The 26,053-nt window shown below is 43.8% G+C and overlaps 1 protein-coding gene across 3 annotated transcripts in view; it reads left to right on the top strand.

Annotated features, from left to right (window-relative positions):
* ZHX2 (zinc fingers and homeoboxes 2) overlaps window positions 1-26,053 on the top strand; it is a 194,481-nt gene that overhangs the window by 73,861 nt on the left and 94,567 nt on the right. For all 3 annotated transcript variants that reach the window (XM_007520807.3, XM_060195636.1, XM_060195643.1), the window contains one exon: window positions 23,907-23,985. The gene's annotated coding sequence lies outside the window, so the exon portion shown is untranslated. The remainder of the gene's footprint in view (window positions 1-23,906; window positions 23,986-26,053) is intronic.

Raw genomic sequence — 26,053 nt, 5'->3', positions numbered from 1 at the left:
TCTCCTTTAAAGATAGTTCTGCTAGTCATATGTGGAATGGAAAACATGGATTCCCTAAGAAATATAGCTGTAGGGTAGGGGTGGTAAGACCGTGGGGCAGTAAAACTATAATGTGCCCAAGTTTTATTTTTGCCTCAGACCTGACTCTGAAGACAGTTTCAAATGTGAGGGCAATCTCTCTGTGATCTACCACCCCGTTGATCTCCAGGGTTGATTCAGCTGATCTGGCTGGCTAAGTGTCCCCTTCCTCCGTCAAAGCTCTATGTGAGTCCCTCCTGAAGCTGCATACTCTGTTGGAGAAGTCCCCGAGTAGAGACTGTCTGGTCTTTCTTTGGTTGAGGGTTTAGGAGTAGTTGCGCTTCCCTGCTAGAACCTCCAGGAAAGCTCCCCAGGCCCATTTTTAGGAGAAGGTAGGATGTAAGCTCCCAAGACTCCAGACACATCCAAATGAGGTACTACAGGTGGCAGTCTGTCTTTGAAAAGAAAAAAAAGAAAGGGAGAAAGGAAATGAAGGGAAGGGAAGGGAAGGGAAGAGGAGGGGAGGGGAGGGGAGAGAGGGGAGGGGAGGGAAGGGAAGGGAAGGGGAAGGGAGGAGAGGGGAGGGAAGGGAAGGGGAAGGGAAGGGAAAGAAAGGGAAGGGAAGGGGAAGGGAGAAGAGGGGAGGGGAGGGAAGGGAAGGGAAGGGAAGGGAAGGGAAGGGAAGGGAAGGGAAGGGAAGGGAAGGGAAGGGAAGGGAAGGGAAGGGAAGGGAAGGGAAAGGAAGGGAAGGGAAGGGAAGGGAAGGGGAAGGGAGAAGAGGGGAGGGAAGGGAAGGGAAGGGAAGGGAAGGGAAGGGAAGGGAAGGGAAGGGAAGGGAAGGGGAAGGGAGAAGAGGGGAGGGGAGGGAAGGAAAGGGAAGGGGCAGGGAGAAGAGGGGAGGGGAGGGAAGAGAAGAGAAGAGAAGAGAAGAGAAGAGAAGAGAAGAGAAGAGAAGAGAAGAGAAGAGAAGAGAAGAGAAGAGAAGAGAAGGAAGAGGAAAGGGAAGGGAAGGGAAGGGAAGGGAAGGGAAGGAAAGGAAAGGAAAGGAAAGGAAAGGAAAGGAAAGGAAAGGAAAGGAAAGGAAAGGAAAGGAAAGGAAAGGAAAGGAAAATGAAGAACATTTGCCTCAGGGATGTTAACAAAGCAATTGTTTTCTTTTGGCTGAGTCAGCTATGTACGTTTAAAATTGCCATAAAAATATTTTTGAGGAATAAACAGGTGACCCCATGAGTAAAACTTCACTACCTCAAACTGTGTTTCTGAGAGACAGTATGTGCTTTGCTGAGGTCAGCTGATCTGGGGACAGTCCCTGTCTGAAGCAGCCATGATGCCACTCCTTTGTGTCTTGCCATCCCTCACTGGCCCCCAAATTTGTTTCAGCCCAATGATTCCCTCCACTGACCTAAACTTAATTATTTCTTCATAAATGGAACACCTCCCCAATTCCCCCAGTTGCCACCCCTACCCCAGAATTATCTGGCCTTTCCTCATTAAATGTTCTGAGCACTTCCCACAGGCCTGTGTGGGAAGAGGCACTGTCTTTGTTTGCTGCTCTAGGTGTTCCTATTTGCCACTGTCAAGTCCTATTTAAAATAACGAAGATTTGACATGCTGGAGAAGGGCAGGTCGGGGACGGGGACATTTCCCAACACTTGTCTTTTCTCCAGCAAAATCTAGTCCTGGCTCTCAGAATGAGAGAAAATGGTCAGTGCTTCTTTAGTGACCAGTTTTAGCCTACGTATGGAGAAGTTCAGGAATAACCAAGATTTATCACCCCCATGCCACCACCGTGGCCCCTCCTCAGAAAGTGAGGCTTTCAGTATAGGTATCATAGAAGCAAGAGGCAGTTTTAAAATCCAAATCACATGCATTTCCTGAGTGATTATTATGAATTCTGGGGTGCCACTGGGGAAAAAATGGGGTCACTGAGGCCACTGCCCTACTCCTGTCTCCCCATGGCTTCTTATATATGGTCCCGGTACCACAGACTGAAATCACCAGAATGTACAGAATTCCTAGAAAAGCCCTGGATCATCTGATGATTGCCAGGAAACACTAGTGTGGCAGGACAAAGACCTTTCTGGGCTTTTCAAAGGAAAAATGTGGGTTAAAAAGAGTAAGCCACCTGGCCTTCCTGATGGAGCCCCAGGGAGATGGGTACTGCCATTGCTCAGTTCTGTCCCTTGGTGCTGTCATGTGGCTCTGCTAGGTGTCCTCAGTGGGGACATAAAGGTTAGGCAACACCTACCTGATTAATGAGTAACTCTGGAGCGTGACAGTCCCAGCTATGTCACTTGCTTGCTGTGTGACGTTGGGCAAGTGATTTCATCTCTCTGTGCCCAGTTTTCCTTGTGTTAATTTCTTCTGACTTCTGTAACCTATGACTACAAACACTGTGGCTAAAAACAACAGAAATTCGGGAGTCAGGCGGCAGCGCAGCAGGTAAAGTGCAGGTGGCACAAAGCGCAAGGACCAGCAGAAGCATCCCGGTTCGAGCCCCTGGCTCCCCACCTGCATGGGAGTCACCTTACAAGCGGTAAAGCAGGTCTGCAGGCTTTCTCTCCCCCTCTGTCTTCCCCTCCTCTCTCCATTTCTCTCTGTCCTATCCAACAATGAGGACATCAATAACTACAACAATAAAACAAGGGCAACAAAAGGGAATAAATAAAGAAATAAATTTTTTTAAAAAAGCTTTTAAAAAACAACAGAAATTCATTCGTTCACAGTTCTAGAGGCCAGAAATATGAAGTCAAGTGTCAGCCAGGCTATGCTCTAGCCAGAGACTTTGTCTCTTCCTATTTCTTTTTTTTTTTTTTAATTTTTATTACCTTTCTTTATTGGATAGAGACAGCCAGAAATGGAGTGAAAAGGAGAGATGGAGAGGAAGAGAGACAGAAAGATACCTGCAGCCCTGCTACACCACTCACAAAGCTATCCCCCTGCAGGTAGGGACTAGGACCTTGAACCCAGGTTCTTGCACATTGTAACATGTGCTCAATCAGGTGTGCCACCACCTGGCCCTTCCTCTTCCAGTTTCTAAGGGCTATAAATCACTCCAGTCTCTGCCTCTGTCTTCATATCACCTTCTTTTCTATGTGTTTCTCCTCTAAATTTCCCTTATGAGGACACTTGCCATTGGATATAGGACCCTTGTTGTTGTTGTTATTGGTTGGATAGAAATTCAAGAGGTGGGGAAGACAGAGGGAAAGAGAAAGATAGACACCTGCAGACCTGCTTCACCACTTGAGAAGTGACCCCCCCCCCCCGCAGGTAGGGAGCTGGAGGCTCGAGCCAGGATCCTTAAGCCGGTCCTTGTTTCATGCCATGTGTGGTCCCCTTCTTGAAATAATCTTTACTGAGCCATTATTTCACAGTGTGTGTGTGTCCAGGATGATCACTGGGACTCAGTACCTGTGAATCTCCACAGTTACTAGTGACCACTTTTTTCTTTTTCTTTCTATTTGATAGAGGAAGAGAAACAGTGGGCAAGAGAAATAGAGAGAGAAAAGAGATATCTGCAGCAGTGCTCTACTGTTATTGAAGCTTCTTCCCCCCACCTCCAGCAGGTGAGGACTGGGGCCTTGAACCCAGGTCCTCATACATGATAATGTCTATTTTACCTGGTGATGCAACAAGCCCCGAGTCACTGTTTCATAATCATTCCTACAGTCATCATTATCATCATCATCATGGCTAACTTTTTTTTTTTTCCACTTTTTTTTTTTATTTTTTATTTAAGAAAGGATTAATTAACAAAACCATAGGGTAGGAGGGGTACAACTCCACACAATTCCCACCACCCAATCTCCATATCCCACCCCCTCCCCCGATAGCTTTCCCATTCTCTATCCCTCTGGGAGCATGGACCCAGGGTCATTGTGGGTTGCAGAAGGTAGAAGGTCTGGCTTCTGTAATTGCTTCCCTGCTGAACATGGGCGTTGACTGGTCGGTCCATACTCCCAGTCTGCCTCTCTCTTTCCCTAGTAGGGTGGGTCTCTGGGGAAGCTGAGCTCCAGGACACATTGGTGGGGTCTTCAATCCAGGGAAGTCTGGCTGGCATCCTGATGACACCTGGAACCTGGTGACTGAAAAGAGAGTTAACATACAAAGCCAAACAAATTTTTGAGCAATCATGGACCCAAAGCTTGGAAAAGTGGAGAGGAAGTATTAGGGAGGTACTCACTGCAAACTCTAGTGTACTTCTGCTTTCTTACTTTGGTGCCATACTCCAAACTCAGTCAATTTCTGCTTTGCGTTTCTACTTCTTCTTTTTTTTTTTTTTACATTCCCCAGATTCCCATTTAGCAATAAAACCCCCACTATTTCATTCATCATTTTTCATGGACCTGTATTCTCCCCACCCACCCACCCACCCCAGAGTCTTTTACTTTGGTGTAATACTCCAATTCCATTTCAGGTTCGACTTGTGTTTTCTTTTCTAATCTTGTTTTTCAACTTCGACCTGAGAGTGAGATCATCCCGTATTCATCCTTCTGTTTCTGACTTATTTCACTCAACATGATTTTTTCAAGGTCCATCCAAGATCGGCTGAAAACGGTGAAGTCACCATTTTTTACAGCTGAGTAGTATTCCATTGTGTATATATACCACAACTTGCTCAGCCACTCATCTGTTGTTGGACACCTGGGTTGCTTCCAGGTTTTGGCTATTACAAATTGTGCTGCCAAGAACATATGTGTACACAGATCTTTTTGGATGGATGTGTTGGGTTCCTTAGGATATATCCCCAGGAGGGGAATTGCAGGGTCATAGGGTAGGTCCATTTCTAGCCTTCTGAGAGTTCTCCAGACTGTTCTCCACAGAGGTTGGACCAATTGACATTCCCACCAGCAGTGCAGGAGGGTTCCTTTGACCCCACACCCTATCCAGCATTTGCTGCTGTTACCTTTTCTGATGTGTGACATTCTCACAGGAGAGAAGTGATATCTCATTGTTGTCTTGATTTGCATTTCTCTGACAATCAGAGACTTGGAGCATTTTTTCATGTGTTTCTCGGCCTTTTGGATCTCTTCTGTGGTGAATATTCTGTCCAAGTCCTCCCCCCATTTTTGGATGGGGTTATTTGTTGTCTTGTTGTTGAGTCTGGCAAGCTCTTTATATATGTTGGTTATTAAACTCTTATCTGATGTATGGCATGTAAAGATCTTCTCCCATTCTGTGAGGGGTCTCTTGATTTGGATAGTGGTTTCTTTTGCTGTGAAGAAGCTTTTTAATTTGATGTAGTCCCATAGGTTTATACTTGCCTTAGTCTTCCTTGTAATTGGATTCGTTTCATTGAAAATGTCTTTAAAATTTATGCGGAAAAAAGTTCTGCCAATAGTTTCCTCTAAGTATCTGATAGTTTCTGGTCTAACATCCAAGTCCTTGATCCACTTGGAATTTACTTTTGTATTTGGTGAAATACAATGATTCAGTTTCATTCTTCTGCATGTTTCAACCCATTGTTTCCAACACCATTTGTTGAAGAGACTCTGCTTCCCCCATATAATAGTCTGGGCCCCTTTGTCAAAGATTAGATGTCCATACGTGTGGGGCCTCATTTCTGGGCTCTCAGTTCTATTCCACTGGTCAGTGTGTCTGTTCATGTTCCAGTACCAAGCAGTTTTGATGACAATGGCCCTATAATACAGTTTGAGATCTGGCAGTGTGATGCCTCCGGTTCTGTTCTTTTTTCTCAAGATTGTTTTGGCATGGCTAACTTTCTTTTTTTTATTATTTTTATTTATAAAAATAAAACACTGACAAAAACTATAGGATGAGAGGGGTACAACTCCGCACAATTCCCACCACCAGAACTCCATATCCCATCCTCTCCATTAAAAGTTTTCCTATTTATCCCTCTGGGAGTGTGAAGCCAAGGTCATTATGGGATGCAGAAGATGGATGGTCTGTCTTCTGTTACTGCTTCCCCACTGAACATGAGTATTGGTAGGTCGATCCATACTCCCAGCCTGTCTCTCTCTTTCCCTAGTGGGGCAGAGCTCTGGGGAAGTGGGGCTTCAGGACACATTGGTGGGGTCATCTGCCCAGGGAAGTCCGGTTGGCAAAATGATAGCATCTGGAACCTGGTGGCTGAAAAAAGAGTTAACATATAAAGCCAAACAGATTGTTGACTAATCATGAACCTAAAGGCTAGAATAGTACAGATGAAGATTTGGGGGGTCTCCGTTTTGTAGACAGCTAGTAGGCCTATTTTAGTTATATTCCAAAGGGCCCATGACTATACTAGTTTTTTGTTGCTTTTTTTTTTTTCCTGAGCCTCACATCTGATATGCAGGTGGATCCAAGTTATTGTCTGGGGAGATGATGTCATGGCTGGAAAAAGGGCTAGAAAGCTGATCAGGGAAGAGAGTAGCTCCCTAATATGGGAAAGGTGTAAAAATATTATTGACTATAAACCCCATCAATTTGATCTGATCTGGGGCCCATATTCAGTTTATTTCATGGGACTGAACTTTTGGTAACTAATTCATGGACTTATGAGACTAGCTTATTTTTACCCCTGCCGATAAGTGCTTATTTTGCCATACTTAAAATATAACATCCTGTACTACTGTACCATCTAATAAAGCTTTTGATGGCTTAAACTGGTAAAAAATGTTAACTATATTCACATAGGTATATATTCTTGAAGGAAGCCTTTATGTTTGCATCATGTATTACAAATGTCTTTTCCTCTTCTCTTTTTCTTTTTGATGATTGATGTCTTTTAATAAAAAGTTATCTTTGATTTTTTATTAGTAATTTAACAATGTATCACAAAATTAATAGTTTTCAGGGATATGATTTCACACCCACTCATGGTGTGTGTGTGACACCACACCCTCCACTAAAGTCTGTTCCCACACACATAATAACTACCACAGTTTCTTACCAAGTTCAAGAGATAGTTTATATATCACTTTTAATTAAAAGTTCTTACTAGTAGAAAAGACACACCATCAAATCGACCTTGCCTGACTACCGTAGAGCCACAGCTAAGCAAGCACTCCTATATCCCCACCCCTTATCTTACTTTTCTTTCAGAGCACACACATTGCTGCCTGTCATCAAATATTAATCTGTTCAGTTGTCTGCTTTTGTCCACGACACACAAGCTCCTTGAATGGAAGGACTTTTTTTTTGTCCCTGCTGACTTGCCATCACCTGGCTCATATTAGACACATGATTAGCATTTTCTAATGATGACAGACCAGGCTCTAGTTTTGTACGTGTTACAGCATACCTCCCACCAACCATCAAAATCATCTCTGTATATCTCCATTTGTCAGGGGCTCAAAAAGAGCCAATCAGCACACCCATTACTCATCCATCAATAGTGATGGGGTCTGAACTTTTAGTCTTCCTTTAGACCCCATTCACCTGTCAAGAGGCAGAAATGAAAGGCTCAGAGAATGAGTTATTTGAGAGTCAAAGTATCAATACCTGAACAATGGCAGCCATACCTGTCGTGCATGGATTGATTTCTTCAAATTGACATGGTACTCCTTTCTGTTGACTTTTTTTTTAACTTTGACGATTTATTTGCTTTATCCCTGGATGATGTGATGTGAGGTGGTAAGAAAGGTGTCTGTGAAGTGTCATCACTGCTCAGTTACTGTCAGACTCTGGTGGCCTGGGACATTCCAGAAATGGGGTATACAGGCAGCATGAATGTGTTCTTTGTACCTAAAATAGGTCAATCCATTTTCTCCCTTTAGTAAACATGGAATAGAACATGGGGCTGTGCAAGCTCCCTTTGACTTAGTCAAAGACACATTCCCAACTCTATCTCTAAAATATACTGATGCCTTATATCATTAACAGTAATTCTCACTCCATGAGTCTTACCAGGTGTTAGTCACATTTCAAATGCTCTATATATCTGAGTCCTATTGATTCCCCATTTCTACTCTGGGAGAAAGCCCAGTTAATCCTAGCCATAATGCCAGAGGTGTTAGATTACTTGGTCAAAGTTGCTTAGCTCATAGTCAGTAGAGTCAGGATGCAACCAAGTTGTAATGCAGTTCTCTTTCGAGACTCTCAACTTCATCTGTTCATTATAAGGAACTCATTCAGTCATGTTCCACACCCTGAAAAGCCTGTGCTTTGGAGACTGAGAACCTAGTAGTAGTTTTTTGAGTCATTTGGTGCAAATGCAAAAGGAGTAGGTGGCCAGAAGACAACTGGGATAAAGCTGCGCTAAGCCGACCCCACCAATGAGTCCTGGCACTTCGCTTCCCCAGAGCTCCACCCTGCTAGGGAAAGAGAGAGGCAGACTGGGAGTATGGATCGGCCAGTCAACGCCCATGTTCAGCGGGGAAGCAATTACAGAAGCCAGACCTTCCACCTTCTGCAACCCACAACGACCCTGGATCCATGCTCCCAGAGGGATAGAGAATGGGAAAGCTAGTGGGGAGGGGATGGGATATAGAGATTGGGTGGCGGGAATTGTGTGGAGTTGTACCCCCCCCATCCTATGATTTTGTTAATGTCTCCTTTCTTAAATAATAATTAATAATAATAATAATAAAAAGCTGCACTAAGCCAAGGACTTCACAAGGAATGTGTGCAGATGCAGAGTTCCTTTCCATCAGAGTCTCCTTGTATCTTGCCATCTCATCATTGTTGCTTTCCTTGCCTCACCAATATGAAGAAGTAAGTGCCCAAGGTGCTTGGCTTTTCCTGGACATCTTTCCCCTCTGTATGGGAAAAGGAAGTGAAACATGATTGTTGAATTCTGTTTCTTACTATCAAATACCCTCACATCCCTTTTCTGCCTTAATTCACACACAAGCTCCATGTGAACAGGCAAGGAAAGCCCCATTTCACAGCTGAAGAGACAGAAAGCTTGAGAAAGACCGAAAGTCACATTGACGTCTTTCTGCCTTTTATAAATGATTTCCGGGGACCTGCTTCAGGGTTTTTCTTACTTCACCACAATTATCTTTGCAAACACAGTCTATGATTGCTCCCAGACATTTTTCACTGTTGCTGCTGATAGGTATGTATTCACTACTTATCATAATGACACCATCATTTAGTATTTTCTGGATCCCAGGAGTCATGCTAGAGACTTGTCTCATCCCCCTTTTCCTCCAGTCTTCAAATTATCCCTTTGAGATAAATAGTGTTGTTATACCCATCTTATAAATAAAGTGCTTGAAGGGCCAGGCTGTGGCAGACTCTGTAGAATGCACATGTTACCATGTGCAAGGACCTAAGTTCAAATCTCCAGTCCCCAATTGCCAGGGGGGAAGCTTCACAAGTGGTTAAAGAAGGGCTGCAGATGTCTCACTATTTCTCTCCCTCTCCATCTGCCCCTTCCCTTTCAGTTAAAAATTTAAAAAAACTATAATAAATGTTTATTTATAAAAAGAAAAAATAAGGTACCTGAGATCACATTCCCCAAGCCCTCACTTGTACACTTTATCAGTGGAATTCTGAAAACATTAATGGAAAGTCACAGAGTTCAGTGATCAAAAGTATGGACTTAGATATCAGACAAATTTAAAATGTGGTGTATTTTCTGGTTTTTGTAGTAAGCTTTAACATTTACATTATCCCATGAGTTTGGATATTTTAAGGATTTTTAAGTAAAATGGGCTGTATAAATCTAGGTAATATTTTTAGTGACAAAAGCTTACATGAAATTCTCACATATTAGATAAAGCAATCCAGAAGTATTTTCATGCTAAATTTTAATGTATTTTATAGATATTTGATAATGAAATACTTTTTGTCATTTTATTTCACAAAATTTAATAATTCCATGTAAACCAGCTCTTTCATTTTTAACAACAAAATGAGGGGGGAAAAAACTCTAATTCAAATGCATAAAGTTCGGGGCAGGGTGGTGGCACACCTGGTTGAGTGCACATTTATAATGCACAAGGACCCAGGTTCAAGCCCCTAGTCCCCACCTGTAGGGGGAAAGCTTCACAAGTGGTCAAGCAGGACTGCAGGTGTCTCTCTGTCTTTCTCCCTCTCTATTCCCCCCTCTCAATTTCTGACTGTCTCTATTCAATAAATAGATAAATAAATATAAAGATACCAAATGCATAAAGGAAAAACAAGAGGACTGTTCTGCATGATAAAAGTAAAGAAATGTCCATTTAAAAAAAAAAAAGCCTGACACTTATTTACCAAGTGACCTTAGTCACCCTACTCTGAACCTCATGTTCTTCGTTGAGAAATGGGAAGGGGGTGCTAACCACATGGGGCATGTGTGAGGGTGAAGTCCACAGTGAGTGTACAGCCCAATGACTGAGATTGGCTGCACCCCAAGGATGTTTGTTGAGCATGTACTCTGTACTGGGCACTCTGCCAGGTGCTGGCCATCAGTGGTGAGCAAACCCCAACAGATTCCTCATTCTCATGCCTATGAGAAAAGTCAGGCAATAAATGAGTTGATATCTAATCAGATAACTAGCAAACCAGTAATTAGACTGGCACATGGGTCTAAGGAAGTAAGAAAGGGAGTCAGAGGCAGGGTATCAGGGAAGTATCAGCCCCACTGGGGAAGTGACTTTGCCAAGAAGCTGACAAGCATACAAAGACTGAGCAAAACATCCCAGGGCAGGGAAGCAGCAGGAACACAGGCTTCAGTGGGCACACGGGCAGTTAATATTCACTGTGATTGTGATAGTTATTGCAGGTTGCCCCACACTTTTTGGGACACAGAAGAGCTCTGTCATAAAGGTGGAGCATTCCCTTGAAGTAGGCTTTCAAAGAAGAGCAGCTCAGTGAAGACAGGAATGGTAAGGAAGGTCTGTTGGAATTGGATGAGGAAGGAGGAGGCTGTCTGGAGGAGAGAGAGAGGGAGAGGGAGATGGAGGAAAGGGGGAGAGGGAGAGAGAAACATCCCAGGAGAAGCAGTTTTGATTGAAGAGGCTGGTTTCTGAGGGACCCATGGAGACTGCCCAGGCCAGAGCCAGTTCTGAGAGAAAAGCCAAGCCAGGAGGCCTGCAGCTCTACTTTGACCTCAGAATGAGCTAAGGACAGCAGCAGCTTCCACTGTCATGGTAGGCTGGATGGGTTTTCAGTGCCAGGAATGCACTCCCCTCATAAGATGTAAGGCCCTGGGCAGAAATCCAGATGTGTGAATCAAAACCATAGCTGAGGAGAAACTGGTTTCCTGGAAACCTCCTGAGCCAAGGGCCCAGGGAGGCTCTGAGTTCAGGTAAGGGGAGGTCCCAGCTACCACTAAGTTAGAAGAAGGTGGTGGCAAGGCTGGCAAAGGCCTTGACACATTGAGGTGTCTGTGGCTGAGCCTTCCTGGGCCCTGAGGGAAGTCAGGGATGGATTCCTGTATGTGTAGGGTCCTCTCTCTCTCCCCTTCCACAGTGTCCCTGAAACTATCTGATCTTCTGGAAGAAGTCAGCATGTTCCGTGATGCGTGGTTGTGGGGAAAGCAGCTAGACTGGGAGACAGAACTTCTTAGTCCTCAATTCACAAACTTGAATAAAATCAAGGTGCTTCCAGTAAGGGAGCTTCTCTGGCCTTTGGTTTTCTTGAGCACAAAATGATGAGACAGACTGGGAGCTTTCCAAACTTCTACCAAACTGAAATATTTGGGTATTTCCTTCATCTTCCTTTTATAATGGGGAAACCAAGGCCCATGAGCTTAGTGCTTAATTAGAGTCTAATTAATAGGAGGTGGGACAGGAATTCCTGTTCTGATCAGTTCTGCACTCTCCCACTCAGCCTCTTTTGCCTCATCTTCTAGTCTCTGGACCCTTCTTTTCTTCCTTCCTTTCTGATTGGGCTCCTTCCCTGTCAGACAGTTTCAGCCCCTCCCATCCCTACCCACCCCCCACACCCCAGCCTCAAGGGTGATGTTCCCAACCAAGGGCTACTGGGTCCCAACTCAGAACCAAGGTGGAGAACCATTTCTGGGGTCCTCAGCCACCTGTGTGTCATCACTGATATTTAGTAGGCAGGACCTCCTCTCGCCACCTCCTCTCAAACCCTATACATCCCTCAATCAAATGAAATGACACCTCTACTAGAAGCCCTCTCACACCACCCAAACCAAAATCATTGCCTTACCAAGCCCTAACCCATGCCACTGTATAATGAGCCATTAGCATTTTCACTTTTACTGATTTGTGTATATTTATCAGAGCTCCTTTACCAAGTTTTTGCATGCCTATTGCCAACCTCACCTTCAACTTCTGGTGCAATGTTCATAATCTAAAATAGGCTAGAGACTTATGGAACAGATGAATTTTTCTTTGTTCTTTGTAGAAGTATTTTTTTCAGAATGGTCATGTGTACAAGAGCATTTATTTCAGATTTATACCAGGTTGAATCTTTAAGACTTTCATCTGTGTACAGTGGGACCTTAGACCAGCTACTGAACCCTTCTTATGTCAGTTTCCTCACTTGTGAGGTGAGAATCATCATAACCACCTTGCCTAACAGGGTCGCTGCAAAGATGAAATGAGGCATCCCTATAAATGCTTGGCACCCTTCCCAGCATAGATTTGAGTCAATAACTGAAACTGTCCAGTCTTGATGATTCTACATATTTTTATTCGATTTTTTTTTGATGTCACAAAACCTTGCAGAATTCAAATTTGACTTTAAGCAGTTGCCAGGTCTCCTGCAAATCCTTGCATTCACTGACCTCACACCAGCTATTCGCCAACTGGTCCAGAGCCTCTGCTGTGGGGAAGGGAGAGATGAAGATGGAGTCACTGGCTTAGCAGCCACATTAAGCACTCTTACTCAATTCATGTGACTCCACAAATTTGGAATGTGTTAGGAGAGAGTTTTTCTAGCTATGAGTCAGTACATTTGTTCTCTCTCTCTCTCTCTCTCTCTCCCTCCCTCTCCCTCCCTCTCCCTCCCTCCTCTCTCTCCCTTTCTCTCTCTCTCTCATAATCTTTTTTAAAAGTTTAGCAAGAATTGTTTGTAAGTACAAAGTGGAAATCTCTGGAAATTTTGCTCTGACCCTGAAGGCACGTAATACTGAAAGCCATTTAATAAAGGAATTTAACTAGGATGTAGTGGGGAGCAAACACTGCTGTTTCCTTCTGTATTCTCAGTGTCTGTTTTCACATAGGAGAATCTGATTTACACGCATTTATTAAGCACCTCCTGGATACCCAGATATGTGTTCAACTAGACAAGGAAATATCAGATGTGTGAAAGAAACAGAAGGAACATTTGATTAAGCACCTATTATGTGTCGAAAAGTTATGGAGACAGGGTGGAGGATCACTTTCCAAATCCAGAGGCCATGTGAAGCAAAATGGAACAATTCTACTCAACCATGCTTGGGTTTGAACCCCACCTGGTACCCTACCTTTTTTTTTAACCACAGCACTACTCAGCTCTAGCTTATAGTGGTGCAGAGGATTGAACCTGGGACTTTGGAGCCTCAGGCATAACAGTCTCTTTACATAACCATTATGCTATTTACCTCTGCCTGGTACCCTATTTTTGTAACATTATCTAGTCCCACCACATCCCTTTTTTTTTTTTTTAATTTTTTTATATTTATTTATTTTCCCTTTTGTTGCCCTTGTTTTTTTTATTGCTTTTGTAAGTTAGTGTTGTTATTGATGTCGTTGTTGTTAGATAGGACAGAGGGAAATGGAGGGAGGAGGGGAAGACAGAGAGGGGGAGAGAAAGATAGACACCTGCAGACCTGCTACACAGCCTGTGAAGCTACTCACCTGCAGGTAGGGAGCTGGGGGCTCAAACCGGGATCCTTATGACGGTCCTTGTGCTTCGCACCCTGTGCGCTTAACTCACTGCACTACACCCAACAACCCCATTTTATTTATTTTTTTTTTATATTTTAACATCTTTATTTATTGGATCAAGAAAAACAGAAATCAAGAAAGTTGGGGGAGGCGGTAGGGGGAGATGGGGGAGACATCTGCAGCCCTGCTTCACCAGTTGCAATGCTTTCCCCCTGCAGGTGGGGACTAGAGGGCTCAAACCTGGGTCCTTGTGCATTGTAATATGTGCTGAACCAGGTGTACTACCACCCGGCTCCCCATATTCCATTTTACAGGTGACAAAATTAAGTTTCAAAGAAGATCAAATATTTTGCTTCTGACACACAGAATGTCATATTCTAAAATGGGTGTGTTAGTTTCCTTTTACTCAGTAAATTAGGATTAGACCAATAATGAAGGGTCACTAAATTCTACATAGGAACTAAACTTTTCTATGAAGGAGCGAGATAGACACTTGGACATAACACAAGTATATCGAAAGGTACAAATTTCTCCAGACCCACCTCTTCATCCACCTTCTTTCTCTTTCTTTCTTTCTTTCTTTCTTTCTTTCTTTCTTTCTTTCTTTCTTTCTTTCTTTCTTTCTTTCTTTCTTTCTTTCTTTCTTTCTTTCTTTCTTTCTTTCTTTCTTTCTTTCTTTCTTTCTTCCCCTCCAGGGGTTATTGCTAGAGTTTAGTGTCTGCACTATGAATCCACTACTCCTGGCGGCCTTTTTCCATTTTATTGGATAGGACAGAAAAATTGAGAGGAGAGGGGAAGATAGAGAGGGAGAGAGAAAGATAGACACCTGCAGACCTGCTTCACTACTTGTAAAGCATCCCCCCTACAGGTTGGGAGCCAGGACTCAAACCCAGATCCTTGTGCAGGTCCTTGTACTTAGTACTAGGTGTGTATGCCACTCATCAATCCTCTTCATCCACTCTTTACTCATCTTGAATCTTGTCCAGATTATGTCAGGGATTAAGAACAACCAGCTTCAAAGTTGGGCCTCTCTTTGCAGTTTATTTTCAAGAGTGAAACCATGACCTGCCCAGAGGACTTGTGTTTCCAGTTCACTTGTGTCTCTTTTGCAAGGGCTCATTTTCATAGATTCCCAATCTCCAGGGAGCTGTGTCTCTACCTGAGAAACTTGAGCTGTTATCAAAGGTTTATTCACCCCCTCACATCTGCCAACAGCCACACTGGAGCCAGGCCTGACAGAAGGAAGCTTAGGCCAAATGCCTAGGAAAACTGTTCCCCACATGAATCAGATTGCCCTGTGGTTGTCCTTTAGAAAGGTGGCATAGTCTCAATGCTTCTCAGATTGCTAGTGGACCTAAAGATATGGGATTTTAACAGAATGACACCAACAAAACAAAGGCAATAAAATAAAATAAAAATAAAAAACATTTGTCGGCTACTTTGTCAGGACTTGTAAACAATGAAACTCTCCAGTTCTTTATTGATTTCCCATCCTTTGTGATTCAAGATCTCTCTTGAAAGCCCTACAAGTCCCTGGAAGATCTGGTCCTCTGGTCTATTTGTGGTCACTCCTGCTGACTTGTGTCTACCTGGCCCTTCCCACCAAGGCCCTGCACACACCCTTCTTTGAGTTTCTCAGCTCTTCCTGCTTTATGCCCACAAGTCTCTAAGTGACTTTGCCACTGCCTTTGCATGTGGTTAGCATGACAGCAGAGACATCTGGACTCCAATCAAATGTAAGAACACAGCTCACCTTATCGTCCATCCCCTGGCCTGTAAGAAGACTCAGCAGTGAGCAGAGCAGACCTGCCGGATGCTAGGCACATGGAGTGTGAACTGAACTTGACAATCTTGGGAGTGGGGGGATATGGAGAAATAAATGTAGAGCAATCTAGAATTGAGTTGAGTGTTCTTGATACACTTAGGGTCCAAGATACACAGGAGGACCCCCACATTCTGGGGGAGTTGTAAACTCACCCTCAATTACAAGTTACAGTCTTGTGATCTGGACAATGTATTTGGTCACTCTATGATTCAGGTTTATCACCTGTAAAATGTGTTCATATAAATAGCTAGCTTCTCCTTAGGAAGAGTTGCTATGGGTGACACAGGTGAGATGAGGTAGCCCTACACAGTGCCTGGTACAAATTAAGTGCTCAGGAAAGGGTGCTCTATGCCAGCCTAAATGGGAAACTCTTTTGAATTGCAGGTCATTGCTGGGCACTGGGTGGTGATGTACCTGGTAGAATGCATACATTACCATGTGGAAAGACTAAAGTTCAAACCTGGGAACCCACATGTATGGGACAGCTTCATGAGTGTTAAAGTTGTATTGCAGGTGTCTCTCATTCTTTTTTTTTAAATTTTTTATTTAAGAAAGGATTAATGAACAAAAACATAAGGTAGGAGGGGTACAACTCCACCCAATTCCCACCACCCAATCTCCATAACCCACCCCCTCCCATGATAGCTTTCCCATTCTCTAGCCCTCTGGGAGCATGGACCCAGGGTCGTTGAGGGTTGCAGAAGGTAGAAGGTCTGGCTTCTGTAATTGCTTCCCCGCTGAACATGGGCGTTGACTGGTCGGTCCATACTCCCAGTCTGCCTCTCTCTTTCCCTAGTAAGGTGTGTCTCTGGGGAAGCTGAGCTCCAGGACACATTGGTGGGGTCTTCAATCCAGGGAAGCCTGGCCAGCATCCTGGTGGCATCTGGAACCTGGTGACTGAAAAGAGAGTTAACATACGAAGCCAAACAATTTGTTGAGCAATCATGGATCCCAAGCTTGGAATAGTGGAGAGGAAGTGTTAGGGAGGTACTCACTGCAAACTCTAGTGTACTTCTGCTTTCGGGTATATATTTTGCATTAGTTTATGGATATGTGTGCACATAAGCTCTCTCTCACAGAAACTGGTGTATATCTAGGTTATGGGATTTGTTAGAAAGTGAACTACCTGAGATGAAATTAGAGTGTACTATAAAAGGAAAGGTCTCACCCAAGTAATGAAGCTGAAGGGTTGTCATTCCACACGTGAAGTCTCTGGACACAGTCTGAGGTGAAGCATGTTGAGGTGGCAATCATTGCGTTGGTTAGGTTGTGATCGGCGGATGCAATATTATTTGGTTTGGATTGGGAGATGCATATGGGAAAGTGGGCCCTATCCAAGGGTTCCAGGACTGGGGGAAGTTTTGTTTCTGGTGAGATAAAGTGGTTCAATTTCATTCTTCTGCATGTTTCAACCCAGTTTTCCCAGCACCATTTAGTGAAGAGAGCCTCCTTTTTTCATTTAATCCTTTGGGCCCCCTTATCAAAGATTAGATGCCCATAGGTGTTGGGATTTACTTCTGGGCTTTCAATTCTGTTCCACTGGTCTGTGTGCCTATTTTTTTTCCAGTACCATGCTGTTTTGATGATGATGGCTTTATAATATTGTTTAAGGTCTGGGAGTGTGATGCCTCCATTTCTGTTTCTTTTCCTTAAGATGGTTTTGGCAATTCTAGGTGTTTTCAGGTTCCAGATAAATGATTGTAGTGTTTGTTCTATTCTCTTAAAGAAGCTTGGTGGAACTTTGATGGGTATTGCATTAAATTTGTATATGGATCTGGGGAGAATATTCATTTTGATGATATTTATTCTTCCAATCCATGAGCATGGGATATCTTTCCATTTCTTGGTATCAGTTTCTATTTCCTTGAGTAGCGACTCATAGTTTTCAGCATACAAGTCTTTCACTTCTTTGGTCAACTTTATTCCTAGGTATTTGATTGATTTTGCTGAAACAGTAAATGGGAGTGATTTCTGGATATCTTCTTCTTCAGATTTAGTGTTTGCATAAAGAAATGCCACTGATTTTTGTACATTGATTTTGTAGCCTGATACCTTGCTATATTGCCTAATAACTTCCAGTAATTTTCTACTGGATTCTTTAGGTCTTTCTATGTATACTATCATATCATCTGCAAATAGTGAGAGCTTGACTTCTTCCCTTCCAATCTGTATTGTGTCTCTCATTCTTACCCTCTCCATCCGCCTCCCCCTCTCAATTTATCTCTGTCTCTAACAAATAAAAGGAAAAAAATAATAATCCTTGGTAGCAGTGGATTTATCATGCAGGCATCAAGCCCTAGCAATAACCCTGGTGGCAATAAAAAAATACATATGTAATAATAATAATAAAGGTCATTTCCAGGTGACCAAAGTGAAACATTTTCTGGAGCAAACACAAATAACTCAAAACTGCACTTCTGGCTTGAAGAAAGCTAGCTTCACAGATGAGTTCCCCTTTTTTTTTTTTTTTTTTTAGTGATTTAGTAATGATTAACAAGATTATGGGATAAGAGGGTATAAAATTCCCACCACCAAATTCCATATCCCTCCCCTCCTTTGGAAGCTTCCCTATTCTTTATCACTCTGGGAATATGGACCAAAGATCTTTATGGGGTACAGAAAGTGGGAGGTCTGGCTTCTATAATTGCTTCTCCTCTGGACATGGGCATTGACAGGTCGATCCATTCTCCCAGCCTGTTTCTATCTTTCCCTAGTGGGGCAGGGCTCTGGAGAGGTGGGGTTCCAGGGTATGTTGGTGAGGTCGTCTGCCCAGGGAAGTCAGGCTGGAGTCATGGTAGCATCTGCTAGTTGGTGGCTGAAAAGCATTAATATATAAAGCAGAACAAACTGTTTAGTAAGCAGGAACCTAAGAACATAGGAGGTGAGATTTGAGGGTCTTCATGTTGGAAGATGCTAGGGAGTCTATTTTAGATATATTCCAAGGGGCCCATGATTTTACTTTTTGCCTGAGCCCAATAGCTAACATGCAGATAGGCTGAAAGTATTGTCTGGGAAGATGGTGCCAGAGTTGGAAATAGGACTACAAAGGTGGATCAGGGCAGAGAGTAGCTCACAGATATAGGAAAAGTATATAAGTACCATTTGATACTATATCTGTTGGTCTCAACCAAATCAATAAAACTAGTGCCACCTTGACATATTTCACTTTGGACTATGTCCAGAGACCCCATACCTAAGATGTCAATCCTCCAGCTCTAATACTTGGTTGAGAACTTTCCTAGCTCATAGGACCCCTAACTTCCATTTTGGTTACCTCCTGGCAGAGTTATAGAACCTAGATATAGACCAGGGCCCATGAGATAGGGCACAAGTACACATGTCCTAAGTTAGGGTGAATATATACCTTAAAGTAAAAGTTCCCAATAGTCTACAGTGACTCAATAAGTGCAGCTAGAAAGTAGAAAGACCTAAAAAAAAAAGACACCATAAAGTACTTAATCAATTATTTTCTACTTTGACCTAGATACCCTCCTCACCTACTTCCTAATTCACTTCCCTCAGTCACTCCACCTTTTATGTACTTGACTTTGCCCTCCTGATGTCTTGTCTAGTCTGGACTGACTCTGGGAACCTGCCACTTCTTCCTCTGTACTCACTTACTTCCCCTTGGCATGATTGGACATAACACTCAGGACATAACAGCCTGTTTACTGAACCAGAGTTTGTTACTCATCTGCTAAATGTTTATTGAGTGGGGGGGGGGGAAGGGGGGCTTGGAACAAACTACACTAGAGGGAGTAACCCTAAGGGTGGGTGTTTTCCTTCTGCAAAAATATCAAGTCCTTTCAGCTAACTTCCAGCCTCAAGGGTCTGGCAATCTGATAGGATTATAGGAGCTCAAAGGTGGATATGAGGAGACCTGTAGGAAAAATCCTACAGGTAGTTGTTTGTTTGTTTGTTTACCAGAGCACTACTCATCTCTGATTAAACCTGGGACCTTGGAGTCTCAGGCATGAGAATCTCTTTGCATAATTTTTTTTTCTAATTGGTATTTTGTCCCCTTTAACCAATGTTTTATTTTCTTGTAAAGGGAAAACTTAAGCCAGGAGACTGGAAATGTGTTCACAATTAAAGCTTAGAGGACACTGAAAAGTCCTCCAGTTCATGTGTAGTGAGAGTTTAAAGTGAGAGCTGTAATGTCAAGGGTTGTGTTAACCACCATGCACCCTAGGGAGGCAGTTTTGAGCCCCACTGATGAGAAAACCAAGGTCCTGAGAAGGAATATGATGGGCATGAGGGCACACAACAAGGGTGTGAAAGAGCCAGACACAGGTCTCTTGTTCTCAAGAGCAGTACCCTCCCCACCCCATGCCAGTTGGGGGCCAGTGTTCATTAGGTGATGTTACAGTGCTGATAGCTCAAGGATCAGCTAGGACAACAGTCCAATTCCATGAGATGCCTCAGCACTGAGAATAATACAACTCCAGCCATCTCACTCAACTTCTCTGCGTTCAAGAAACAGCACCTTGTCAGCTGAGGAGAATGAGCATCATCAGTTGTGATACTAACAAATCTGCTCACACAATTCAAAATACTTGGTAGGTGTTACCCACCTCAGCTGAATAGAGTAAGTAGAAATTAATTAGAGGGGAAAAGAAGAAGGATGGGGGGTGGGGGAGGAGGAGGAGATGGAGGAGAAGGAGAAGGAGAAAAAGAAGAGAGCATTGAAGGCTGGCTGAGACCCTGTAGGTTGAGTGGGGGAGACAGCAAAATAATGAAGCAAAAGACTTTCATGCCTGAGATTCTGAAGTCCCATGTTCAATCCCATATACCACCATAAGCCAGAGCTGAGTGGTACTCTGGTGTGTGTGTGTGTGTGTGTGTGTGTGTGTGTGTGTGTGTCATTAAAAAATTAAATTACTTAAAAATAAGATTTTTTTTTAAAAAGATGCTAGCCTCGTGTGGCTGCACAGGTACAATGGGTTCAAGCTGAGAGGTGGGTAAGCCTAGAACACAGTCAGGTGAGGAGAGGAGATGAACAGAGAGCAGCTTTGCAGAGCCCAGGAGGCCCCAGGACTAGGTGTGTGGCCTCTATCATAAGATAAATGAGATCTCTGATGGTTGTTCTCACCTTGCACCAAATCTCTGTATGTTGTCTTTTCTCATACTCAATTTAATGTCTGACTTTCTCTATTTTATACTCTTGAGTTTTTTACAGGTATGGGTTGGGTCTTAGTATGTCTGGTACTTAATAAAGAATCAGAGGCACACAGGTATTGAATAAACAATTATTAATTGAATATAATTGAATATTTACTATGTCCAGTATTTAATATTAATGTCTTCTATCATATTATACTTTTGATAATATATACTGTAGCTCCCAGTATGCACACATTGCTGTGATTAGATGATGTCTTCTTACAAAACCTTGCATTCTGAGTGCTTTGGAGGCAACTGGGCTACAGTGGGGCATTCACAATCCATGCAGCTCTGTACTGAAGCACACTCTGAGTGATGGTACTAGCACAGTTCAAGGGGCCTGTGAGCTTAGAATTTTAAATTTTTAGAACCTGGGTAATTATAGGTTGTTGTTTTTTTTCTTATGGAGGACGAGGGCTTGGTGGAAAGGGGCTTGATTACAGAAGGGGTAGGCAACTGAGTTATACAGACAGAAAGGGGCAGGATCTTTATTGGAAGTTCCCAATGTGAGAACAGCTGCAGGCTGTGCCAAAATGTGGCAGAGATAGAAGGACTAGCCACAGGTTGGTTTTGTTGTTGTTGTTGTTGGTGGTGGTGGTGGTGGTGGTGGTAGTGGTAGTGGTGGTTTTTCCTTTCTTTCTTTTTTTTTTTTTCCACAAAGATCAAGGGAAATGAGTAACTAAATAAAGCACGTAGTCATGCCTGGCTGAGAGGAGAAGCAAGAACTATCTGGATGACAATTAACCTTCTATGATTTGCTAACCGCAGCTGTGTCTGGTGCTTTACATCCAGCTACTGTCACTTGATGCTGTGCAATTCAATAGTTTGCTGGGAAGCTAAGCCCAGGCCCCAGTAAGATTTCCACATTATTGACATCATTTCCCGAGTAGCTTTATATGTGCTAGCCTGCCTCACTGAAGAATGTTCAGTAGAACAAATTACGTATATGATGTAGACAAAGGACTGACAAACCTTTGTAAGCTAGCTAGCTAGTTTACAAGGAGAAAGGTATGCACTAACCCTTGTGGCAAAAAATAAGATAAAATTATAGCAGCCAAGTTGGCATCTTGGGCCTGTTTCTTCCTCCTTTCCTTCTTCCTGCTTTCTCTTCCCTGCCCCCCCCCCTTCAGTTGACATATAACTAAACACTTATTTGGCTGGAAAACACAGACCCAAGAGAAACACGTTGAACTGTTGCATTGTGGAGTTCCCAGTGGTGAGAACAACTTATACAGGCAAAAGTGGGAGGAGGGCACAGAAGTGGGAATTAGTCCCAATTAGATTGCTTTGTGCAAATTATGTTTTCACTGTGCAGTTCTGATTGGTGGAAAATTGTCAGGTCAAGTTGGTTGGTTGCCTTTGGATCTTGCCTGTTCTTGGGCTTACAGGCACTTTTGGTTGTGTTGGAGAGTGGTAGACCTGTAGACTAGCTGGTCTTGTTTGAACATGCTGGTTGTGTTTGAGGTGCCCAAGGACAGACCGACCCTCTACTGCTTCTTAGCTGTGTTAGGAGTTAGGCCAGACTTGGGGGCGGCACCATGTTTATGTTTGTTTTTGATGGATTTATCATTTCCTTCCGTCTTGCATGAAAAAGAGTATATATAGAAGAGTACTGTGCAAACTTAAATGTGCCTAGGAACCGCTTGAGGAGCTAGTTATAAATAAATAAATAAATAAATAAATAAATAAATAAATAAATAAATAGGGAGTCGGGCAGTCGCACAGAGGGTTAAGCGCACGTGGCGGGCGAGAAGCGCAAGGACCGGCGTAAGGATCCAGGTTCGAGTAACCGGCTTCCCACCTGCAGGGAAGTCGCTTCACAGGTGGTGAAGCAGGTCTGCAGGTGTCTATCTCTCTCTCCCCCTCTCTGTCTTTCCCCTTGTCTCTCTCTTTCTGTTATATGCAACAATGATGACATCAGTAACAACAACGATAATAACTACAACAACAATAAAAAACAAGGGCAACAAAAAGGAAAATAAATAAATCAATATAAAATAAAATAAAATAAAAGCCAGGCGGTGGCACACCTGGTTGAGCACACACATTACAGTTCACAAGGACCCAGGTTCCAGTCCCTGGTCCTTAATTGCAGGGGGGAAAACGTCACAAGTGGTGAAACAGAGCTGCAGGTGTCTCTCTGTCTCTCTCTCTCTCTCCCTCTCCCCTCCCAATTTATTTCTGCCTCTATCCATTAATAAATAAATAAAAATATTAAAAATAAAATGTTTATAAATAATAAGCAAACACCACCTCTGATTCCATTGGATCTGCATGGGACCTGAGAATGGGTCCTTACAACACTGCTCCCCCCTCCCCCCACTTCCCAAGTGATGCACATTTAGTTGTGATGAACAAGACTAAACCACGTGTATGGGATGCCTGGTCCCAGATGACTATTCTGTCAAGAGAAATTATGGCCACTAAAGATGATAAAGGTGATCTCCCTGCAAGCCAAGGGGTCTTCTTTGACCACAGGGGACAGAAGAGTAGAGGAAGGCCTCCGCCCCTAAGTTCTTAGAGAAACAAGAGAAGACAAGTCCAGCTTTGAAGGCAGGCTGGGCGTGGAGAAAGCGGCAGGGCTCCCGCACACGTGCGTGCGCTGCAGATGCAAGGAGCAGCCTCTGGAGCTCAGGCCTCGACTTGCTGCCTGGACGCACCCTCAGCGAGACACACGCCTAGCTACACAGCTATCCTGAGGAATTTTCACAGCACACAGGCTTCCCTTGGCAGGAGCCCCCAAGCTACAAACACACAGGGTGGGGGGGGAGGCTTTTGTCTGGAGGACTGCAGTATCTTTCGGAGTTGAGGCCTGTAAAGGGAAGCACCACCAGGCCCCAGCTGCCAGAAACAGCTCCTCAGACTCCAGGGGGTTGGACTGAGGTTCATGAGAGGCCTTCCAACACACCCCACCAGAAATTGCTTGCAGTTTCACTGTTCTAAAAAGCCTGTTTCACAAAAAGCTGCTGATTCACCCAAGGTGAGGGTCTTTTTTTTTTTTCCTTCTTCCTTTTCCCCAAAATTGCCACAAAGCCCAGAGGCATTAAGGTCAATTTAATAAGCAACTCTGTCCTTCCCATTTCTTTTTCCATCTCCATCCCAATCTCTCAGTCTTCTGGGAAGAAAAAGTCAGACACCCAAGTGTGTCAGCACTGCTTTTAACAGCGAGTTTCTCTTTTTTGTAGGTGGTGAAGCACTCACTGACTGCTCACTCTCAGAGTCGATGTGTAAGAAGATTCCCAGGATGTAAGCAACACAGAACTGGTGAGTAACGGTTGCTCCTTGGTGGAGGCTGAGGTCAAGAAGAGAAGGGAGGTGAAATGTGGGGGTGTGAGCAGGGGCATCTGGGTCCACAGCCTAGCTTGGGTGTCATTTGGACTTTATAGTTCTGAAATTGTGTTTCCTTCCAAGGCACCTGGGAATGGCAGTGTTTGAGAACACTGCCTACAAGAGGTTGGACCATCCTATTAATATTTCTCTCATCAGGCCACAAAAGCTCAGAATCACCAGAGGGCATATGCTTGGAATTTTCAGGGAATATCTAACTAGGATATGGAGCCCCAGGAGAGAGGGAATTTACCTGGCTCTCACAGTGTTTAATGTTTGTTAGTCATTATCACCTGGGCTTCTCTTCTATAGGCTATTTTGTTTCTTCAGATAGGAGTGAAACAGAAACAGGAAGAGAGGGAAAGAACCCGCAGCACCAAAGCTTTCTCCAGTGTGCTGGGACCTGGGCTCAAACTTGAGTCGTGCTCATGGCAAAGCAGGTATATTATCCAGTTGAGCTGTTTTGCTGGCCCTCCGCACAATATGTGAGTCTTAGCCCTGGAGAGACATAGCTATACAGGGACAAGCAAAGGCTACCACTGGTGTAAGGAAGTCAAGCTAAGAAAAAGTTTCTGATAGAGGCTTATGCAGAAATGAAGGAAGCCATCATTGGAGTGGTGTGTTCCCTGCCACTAGAAGAATTCCTTGACTAGAAATGTCAACAAGGGGAGAGGGTTTCACTGTTGCACTGCTTGTTGACTTTGCTCTGGGAAGATGTCCAATTCACAGAGGCATGGGAGGATGAAAGAAAGAGCTCAGGGTGGGTGAATGAGAAGCACTTGCACACCGTGTCAGCATGGTTTATTTGACATGGCAGGACTCTGCAATAGAACAATTCAGAAGCTTCTGGATAAAGTGATCCTCAAGTCTGCCCTAAACTGTGAGGCATTGACTCACCATTCCTGAATTAACTAATACCAGACAGCTGCACACATCACAGGTGTGACTTCAAATACCTGGTGCATGTGAAGAGGTGGTCAGCTGTCAAAGTGTGATAGCAGCTGTGATCAGAGACTCTAGGGATCTCTCTCCCATATCAGAACCCCTCCCCAAATTTTACCAGCTATTTACATCACATTGAGAGGTTTGGTCCAGAAGACTACACAGTGTAGAAGACACATGGGAACACTGTGACACTCCCCTACCCTCCCCCACCCAAACACACACACAAGGCTGTTGCAAAGTTTCCCCAAAATGGTTGTTGGCCAGGCGGGGCCAGCAATACAGTGACAAAAATCTGAGCCACTTGCTGAATGTGAGAAGAATTGCATCAGACCCTAAGAGGGCAGGTTGCTCAGGAGGGACACCATTGTGAGCTGGAGGGGCTGAACAGTGAGCACCCTGGTTGCCTTTGTGCTGTGTGACTGGGTCAGCTATAGCAAGCAGTATTTACTAAGGGCCCCTGGAGGCAGGGCACTGTGGGAGGCCTGAGCTGGTATTTTTCTGTAAGAAACTGATGGCCTGGATGAGAATGTAGTTTGACAGTTGTGGTTCATAGGCTGTATGTTTAGCAGTGTTCTGAGCTTAGGGGGGATGGCATCGGTAGTAAAAGGGAGGAGGGAATAATTGCTGAATTTGAACCTCACTTGGTACTTCTTTGACAAGTGTTCAAACAGGCATTAGACTTTGAGAACAGGGCAGCATCCTTGACTCACAAGACCCAGCTCATAGCAGGTACTCAACCAGTGATTGTCAGTGACTAAAACAGAAAGTGAGGAGGAGCTAACTCAAAGAAGTCATGTCAACCATGAAGAACAGAGCCCCTGCAGTCAGACTGCCTGGGTTCAAATCTTGCCTCTTGGGCCAGCAAGATAGCTCACCTGCTGAGTGTACCTGTGTTGCCATGCATAGGACCTGGTTCAAGCCTGGGTCCCACTGGCATCCCTCTCTCTGTCTCTCTGAAAAGTCAGTTCAGAAGGAGTGAATTCCTAACAAACAACAGACAAACCTGTCTCTTCTACTCTTTCTCTATATATGAGGCCTCAAGCAAGTTGCTGTGTTCTCT

The sequence above is a fragment of the Erinaceus europaeus genome, chromosome 1 (assembly GCF_950295315.1).
Source record: "Erinaceus europaeus chromosome 1, mEriEur2.1, whole genome shotgun sequence".
NCBI classification, from domain to species: domain Eukaryota; kingdom Metazoa; phylum Chordata; class Mammalia; order Eulipotyphla; family Erinaceidae; genus Erinaceus; species Erinaceus europaeus.
Note: the sequence above shows the minus strand (reverse complement) of the source record. Positions and strands in the feature narration are given on the sequence as shown.